At 51.6% G+C, this 6,238-nt stretch overlaps 1 protein-coding gene across 1 annotated transcript in view; it reads right to left on the bottom strand.

The window, feature by feature from the left end:
• Nucleotides 1-5,970, bottom strand: part of LOC142312233 (uncharacterized) — a 101,326-nt gene extending 95,356 nt beyond the window's left edge. The window contains exon 1 of the mRNA XM_075351145.1: nucleotides 5,708-5,970. The gene's annotated coding sequence lies outside the window, so the exon portion shown is untranslated. The remainder of the gene's footprint in view (nucleotides 1-5,707) is intronic.
• Nucleotides 5,971-6,238: the final 268 nt, after the last annotated feature.

The raw sequence follows: 6,238 nt of genomic DNA on the forward strand, positions 1-6,238 counted from the left end.
GCACTACCGCACACATCATCACCGCACACGCAGGCACTACCGCACACATCATCACCGCACACGCAGGCACTACCGCACGCATCATCACCGCACACGCAGGCACTACCGCTCGCATCATCACCGCACACGCAGGCACTACCGCACGCATCATCACCGCACACGCAGGCACTACCGCACGCATCATCACAGCACACGCAAGCGCTACCGCACGCATCATCACCGCACACGCAAGCGCTACCGCACGCATCATCACCGCACACGCAGACACTACCGCAGGCATCATCACTGCACACGCAGGCACTACCGCACGCATCATCACCGCACATACACCGGCACTACCGCACACATCATCACCGCACAAACACTGACACTACCGCACGCATCATCACCGCACAAACACCGGCACTACCGCATGCATCATCACCGCACAAACACCGGCACTACCGCACGCATCATCACCGCACAAACACCGGCACTATCGCACGCATCATCACTGCACAAACACAGGCACTACCGCACCCATCATCACCGCACACGTCCCAGCACTACCGCACCCATCATCACCGCACACGCCCCAGCACTACCGCACCCATCATCACCGCACACGCCCCAGCACTACCGCACCCATCATCACCGCACACGCTCCTGCACTACCGCACCCATCATCACTGCACACACCCCGGCACTACCTCAGTGACGTCACCGCTGACAGCGTGATTCACTTCAGTTGCTGTGTGGAGCTCATAGAGAGTGGCGGTGTTCTACTGCCGCTCCTGTCGGCTTCATGTAGCAGAGCTGAAAGCGTCGTGGGACCTTCACGACAGGCCGATTTTTCGCTTTCCGGTTTTTTTTTTCGCCATTCTTTTTCTGAGACGTAACTTTTTTATTTTTCAGTCAATATGGTCATGTGAGGGCTCATTTTTTGAGGAACGAGCTGTACTTTTAAATGAAACCCTCAGTTTTACCATATAGTGTACTGGAAAACGGCAAAAAAATTCAAAATGCATAAAAATTGCAAAAAAAGTGCAATAGCACTATGGTTTTTCAGATATTTTATTCACTGTGTTCACTATATGGTAAAACTGATGTGTGGGTGTGATGCCTCAGGTCAGTGCGAGTTCGTAGACACCAAACATGTATAGGTTTACTTTTATATAAGGGGTTAAAAAAAAATCGGAAGTTTGTCCGAAAAAAGTGGCGCACGTTTTACGCCATATTCCGTGACCTGTAGCGTTCTCATTTTTCGGGATCTATAGCTCATTGATGGCTTATTTTTTGCGTCTCGAGCTGACGTTTTTAACGGTAATATTTTTGCGCAGATGCTACGTTTTGATCGCCTCCTATTGCATTTTGCGCAAAAGTTGTGGCGACAAAAAAAACGTCGTTTTTGCGTTTGGAATTTTTTTGCCGCTACACCGTATACTGATCAGATTAATTGATTTTATATTTTGATAGATCGGGCGTTTCTGAACGCGGCGATACCAAATATGTGTATATTTTTTTATTTTTTTAACCCTTTAATTTTCAATGGGGCGAATGGGGGGTGATTTGAACTTTTAGGTTTTTTTGTAATTTTTTAAAACTTTTTTTCTAACTTTTTTTTTTATTTTACTAGTCCCCCTAAGGGGCTATTGCAATCAGCATTTCGATTGCTCTGCAGTATCTGCTGATCACAGCTACACGGCTGTAAACAGCAGATACGCGGTCTCTCTCTTTTGCTGTGTCCCCGGCACAGCGAAAGTGAAAGCAAGTCAGGTGTAGTACAGGAGTCATCACATGACCCTGTGCTACCATGACAACTATCGGGAGTCACGTGATCGCGTCACGTGACTTCCGGTATCGGGCGGTAAGTAAAATTTTACCGCGATCGCGCTTATAATGGCGCTGTCACATATTGACAGCGCCATATAAGGGGTTAAACGGCACGAGCAGATAACGATTCTGCTCGTGCCCAGCAGGCACACATCTCAGCTGTGAAAATCAGCTGAGATGTGCGCTGATCGCAGCATGCTGCCGCCGGCAGACCGAGGGCAGTAAGGTTATGTCATTTAGGACGTAATTTTACTGCACGCGGTCGTGAAGGGGTTAAATTATTTATTAATTTTACTGCAAGATATAGACCCCCCCACCGGCGGCTGTGATTGGTTGCAGTGAGACAGCTGTCACTCAGCATGGGGGCGTATCTGACTGCAACCAATCATAGGCGTCAGTGGGTGGGGAAAGCATGGAATATGAGATTGAATAATGGGCGGCCGGCATTTTCAAAAGAGGAGCAGTCAGAGCTTTGTGACAGCCGTGCAGCCCTGCGCCGGTGATCGGTGAGAGCGAGTCAGTGAGTGATTGATTTTCTGACAAGCAATGAATTTATATCACTTCTGGGCATGCTCAGAAGTAAAAAACCGGATCCGGTACATGCTTCCGGCGTTTTACGCATGCCACCGGATCCGGCGCCCATAGACTTTCATTATGCACCATGCCGCACAGCGCTATGCAGTTTTTTTGCCTCTGGCAAAAACCGTTCCTCTCTGCGTCCGCCGGAGTGATTTTTTTTTTTGCCGGCAAAAAACAGATCAAACGCAAGTACATGCGGCCCAATCCGGCGCTATTAAAAATGAGGAAAAACCGCATCCGGCGGTAAAAAAAAAAAAAACGGATATGTTTTTCCCGTAAGGCGCTGGATTGTGCCACACAGCAAAAGCCTGAGGCTACTTTCACACATCAGTTTTTTTCCATCAGGTACAATCCGGAAAAAAACGGGTTAAACGGATCCGGTACCGCATCCGTTTTATCCCCATAGATTTGCATTGTTACCGGATTGTACCTGATGGCTTTGCGTTGTATCTGTTTTTTTCCGGATGCGGCAAAATTAATCAAAGCGGCGGCCGGAGGCAACGTGTCTTGCAACGTTTTTTTGTCCGGCAAAAAAAACGCATCGCGCCGGATCCGGCGCAATACGGCGTGTTTTACAATGCAAGACTATGGACGCCGGATCCGGCGCAATGCGGTAAAAAATGGATTCGGCCACCGGATCAGTTATTGTAACCTGCGCATGCAAAATAATTAATTAAAAAAGCTGATCCTTCAAAAAAAAGGACTAAGGGTACTTTCACACATCCGGACTTTTGCTCTGCGGCACAATACGGCGTTCTGCAGAAAAACCGCAACCGGCTTTTGTAACGCCGATTGCGGTTTTTTTTGCATTGACTTACATTAGTGCCGCATTGTGCCGTAGGGGCTTGCGTTCGGTCCGGTTTTTGCCGCATGCGGCAGATTTAGCCGATGCGGCGGCCGGATCGAACGTACCCTGCAACGTTTTTTGCTCCGGCAAAAAACACCGCATCGCGCCGCATCCGGCCGCTGCGGCGCATTTTTCAATGCATCCCTATGGAGGCCGGATGCGGCGCGATGCGGAAAAAACCGCATCCGGTCGCCGCATGCGGTATTTTCCACTGCGCATGCTCAGTAGCATGCCGCAACCGGAAAAAACCGGACCGGCCGCATGTAAAAACTGATGCAAAGGATGCGGTGTTTTCACCGCATCCGTTGCATAGTTTTCACAGCCGGATTGAGCCGCAGGGCTCAAACCGGATGTGTGAAAGTAGCCTAAGGCTACTTTCACACAACCGGTTTGAGCCGTGTGGCTCAATCCGGCTGTGAAACCTATGCAACGGATGCGGCAAAAACACCGCATCCTTTGCATAAGTTTTTACATGTGGCCCGTCCGTTTTTTTCCGGTTGCGGCATGCTACTGAGCATGCGCAGTGGGAAAAAACGCATGCGGCGACCGCATGCGGTTTTTTCCGCATCGCGCCGCATCCGGCCTCCATAGGCATGCATTGAAAAATGCGCCGCAGCGGCCGGATGCGGCGCGATGCTGTGTTTTTTGCCGGAGCAAAAAACGTTGCAGGGAACGTTCGATCCGGCCGCGGCATCGGCTAAGGGTACTTTCACACCTCCGGTTTTTCTTCTGCGGCACAATCCGGCACTTTGCAGGAAAATCGCAACCGGTTTTTTTGCTGCCGGTTGCGATTTTCCTGCATAGACTTTAATTAGTGCCGCATTGTGCCGCATGGCCTTGCGTTCCATCCGGTTTTTGCCGCATGCGGCAGATTTAGCCGATGCGGCGGCCGGATGGAACGTTGCCTGGCACGTTTTTCGTGCGGCAAAAAAACCCGCATCGCGACGCATTCGGCCGATGCGGCGCATCTCTCAATGCATGCCTATGGCGGCCGGATGCGGCAAATACCGCATTCGGCCGCCGCATGCGGTTTTTGCCACTGCGCATGCTCAGTAGCATGCCGCAAGCGGCAAAAACCGGGCGGGCCGCATGGGAAAAACTTATGCAAAGGATGCGGTGTTTTCACCGCATCCGTTGCATAGCTTCCACAGCCGGATTGAGCCGCAGGGCTCAAGCCGGATGTGTGAAAGTAGCCTAAATCTGCCGCATGTGGCCAAAACCGGACCGAACGCAAGCCCATGTGGCACAATACGGCACTAATGAAAGTCTATGCAAAAAAACCCGCAAAAACTGATGCAAACCGTATCTACCGGATCCGGTTTTGTACGCATCCAGCATAACGGATCCGTTAAAAACCGGATCCGGTGGATATGGTTTTAGGCTACTTTCACACATCCGGTTTGAGCCCTGCGGCTCAATCCGGCTGTGAAAACTATGCAACAGATGCGGTGAAAACACCGCATCCTTTGCATAAGTTTTTACATGCGGCCGGTCCGTTTTTTTCCGGTTGCGGCATGCTACTGAGCATGCGCAGTGGAAAATACCGCATGCGGCGACCGGATGCGGTTTTTTTCCGCATTGAAAAATGCGCCGCAGCGGCCGGATGCGGCACGATGCGGTGTTTTTTGCCGGAGCAAAAAACGTTGCAGGGTACGTTCGATCCGGCCGCCGCATCGGCTAAGGGTACTTTCACACATCCGGATTTTTGCTCTGCGGCACAATACGGCGTTCTGCAGAAAAACCGCAACCGGCTTTTGTAACGCCGATTGCGGTTTTTTTTTGCATTGACTTACATTAGTGCCGCATTGTGCCGTAGGGGCTTGCGTTCGGTCCGGTTTTTGCCGCATGCGGCAGATTTAGCCGATGCGGCGGCCGGATCGAACGTACCCTGCAACGTTTTTTGCTCCGGCAAAAAACACCGCATCGCGCCGCATCCGGCCGCTGCGGCGCATTTTTCAATGCATACCTATGGAGGCCGGATGCGGCGCGATGCGGAAAAAACCGCATCCGGTCGCCGCATGCGGTATTTTCCACTGCGCATGCTCAGTAGCATGCCGCAACTGGAAAAAACCGGACCGGCCGCATGTAAAAACTGATGCAAAGGATGCGGTGTTTTCACCGCATCCGTTGCATAGTTTTCACAGCCGGATTGAGCCGCAGGGCTCAAACCGGATGTGTGAAAGTAGCCTAAATCTGCCGCATGCGGCAAAAACCGGACCGAACGCAAGCCCCTACGGCACAATGCGGCACTAATGTAAGTCAATGCAAAAAAAAAACGCAATCGGCGTTACAAAAGCCGGTTGCGGTTTTTCTGCAGAACGCCGTATTGTGCCGCAGAGCAAAAATCCGGATGTGTGAAAGTAGCCTTACTTTTTTTTTTTGCCGGATCCTTTGGATCAGGAAAAAAAAAAGGATTGTGCCTGAATGCATAAAACTGATGTGTGAAAGTAGCCCGATAGGTGTACATACCCTAATGGCGCCGCTCTATACCGGAGCGCAGGGGAGCCCGGGGTCACACTCACAGCGCTGCAGAGAGGAGGAGAGAGGCGGGAGCTGGTCCCGGTGGAGCGGAGTTTGTTGTGTTGTCCTCTCTGTAATATTTCCGTCCTTTGCCGGGTCTGGGGCGGCCGTATTCCCGCCTCTGATGTGAGGGGCCGCTGCTCTCAAGGGTCACACACACACAGGGCGTCTTCCCGCCACAGGCCGCGTTATCTCACCCCTCACTTCCAGCTCCACATTCCACAACCAGGACTAAACCAACACACAGCGAGCTGCAGGGGGGCTGGACTGATCCAAGTACACACAGATCAGAGGGGAGCATTGTAATTCAGTTTTTTGCAGAGGCTGATCACTACATGTGTATAACGTGCGGAGCAGAACCGCGTGTGCACGTGGTGCAAGGAGCGGAGCCGCGTGTGTACGATGTGTGTGGAGCGGGGCTGTGTGTGTGTGGAGCGGGGCTATATGTGTGTGTGGAGCGGGGCTATATGTGTGTGGAGC

The sequence above is a fragment of the Anomaloglossus baeobatrachus genome, chromosome 5 (assembly GCF_048569485.1).
Source record: "Anomaloglossus baeobatrachus isolate aAnoBae1 chromosome 5, aAnoBae1.hap1, whole genome shotgun sequence".
NCBI classification, from domain to species: Eukaryota; Metazoa; Chordata; class Amphibia; order Anura; family Aromobatidae; genus Anomaloglossus; species Anomaloglossus baeobatrachus.